The following is a 1,580-nucleotide window of genomic DNA, read 5'->3' on the forward strand; positions in this document are numbered from 1 at the left end:
TCAAACAAAGCCTTCTTCATTCAAACCCAACAGTAACTTTTTGGTTTCACATTTCACCTCTTTCGGGGCTATGCAAGTCTTTCTCCTCCATTGCATACCAGTTTCTCTCTTCCTGACGTCGCGACAAACATAGAGATGCAGGAATCAGAGAGTGGTTGAATGTTCGGAACACTAGTCGGTTGGTCGAATTCATGGGATCCTCAGCTAAGGTGGAACAGATTTATAGCTCCTCCTAGATTCACTTACCAAACGATATGTTGATTAATACTGCCGAAAAGTTTTCTTTTTGTCAATCGTGGATTTCTGGCTTTAAAACCCTACGCGTTATATCACATTCTAGTGTAACAAACCGAAATCATACACAAATCTCAGGCAGCTCCAAAATGCTTCAGATTCTTTATACGTATGGCTTCGAAGCGGTACACATCCGAATCTCACAGAATGCGTGTCGCTCTACCATACGAGTTTTTCCCAGAATAGCTGTGGGACGTGGCCAATAAGAGCAACTAATCTGAGACGTCTTTAGGTCTTCGATCAAAAGCAGTTATTTTAACACCGAAACCGGTGCAAATTGATATGCTTGAGCCCACAACTAGACAATTACGAAATGCGTTTCCGGGTGGGCAACACAGGCTTCAATGCAGGAAAGTGTGGTTGTGATAAACAGATTTCAAAATGTCAGTTTGGAAATCACCCTGGATACAGCAAATAACTCTAATCGACGCACTGAGGTTCATTTTCTCGTTGCAATCACCAGTGTGGATCGGAAAATATTGAAAAATATCTGGGGCGAGCTAGATGACGTCCGAGACTGAAAATTCAATTTGACCCCCCTTTTCGTCTACTTAAACAGGGTAAGTAGTGTATAGTGACTCAGTTGATATTTCGATACCTAAGACTTATCTTATCCACAGAAGAATAAATCCACGTGCACAGACAAGGCCTGAGCGTATTGAATAAAGGTTTCCTTCAGAAACGGGGTCGGAGATATCTCAAATGAATGCCATCAGGCCACTGGCCAGTAGGGTCAGCGGCAGCCATGAACAGTCTCCATATGCTCAGCAAAACATTTGCCCGAAAAATCAATTGAAACGCGGCGGCTTTAGAAATCGACAGTATTTATTGGAAGCCCCAAAACTTCTCATTGGCTTTCATCTTGCCAGCTTCTATTCAGCTTTCCTGAATGGGTGACTTGATTTTAGGCATCCACAAAAGACGGTGATATGCTGGAAATGAATCCCTTACACATTTAGATGTATAATTCACTCTACAATAAGTCTTCCACGTAAAACTTGATTTTACGGAAACGAAGCACCATTGGCGAACACGGATTCTCCGCAGACTTGGACGGTGATGATGGCGACGATGATGACGATGATGAAAAAAGANATGATTTTTCTTTTCTTTCATGCATTTTCAAGACTGTAAATGCCGGAAAGCGCTGATCCAATCAGCAAAATCGACACAAGATTAGAATGCAGGCTATTGTGGTACACCCCCGCTGGTGAATGGCATTTTTTGAACCCTCTTCATTTGGCAGTAGTCCACAATTAATCACATCGATACCAGGATGTCATTTG

Source organism: Opisthorchis viverrini (assembly GCF_000715545.1).
Source record: "Opisthorchis viverrini unplaced genomic scaffold opera_v5_596, whole genome shotgun sequence".
In the NCBI taxonomy this organism is placed as follows: domain Eukaryota; kingdom Metazoa; phylum Platyhelminthes; class Trematoda; order Opisthorchiida; family Opisthorchiidae; genus Opisthorchis; species Opisthorchis viverrini.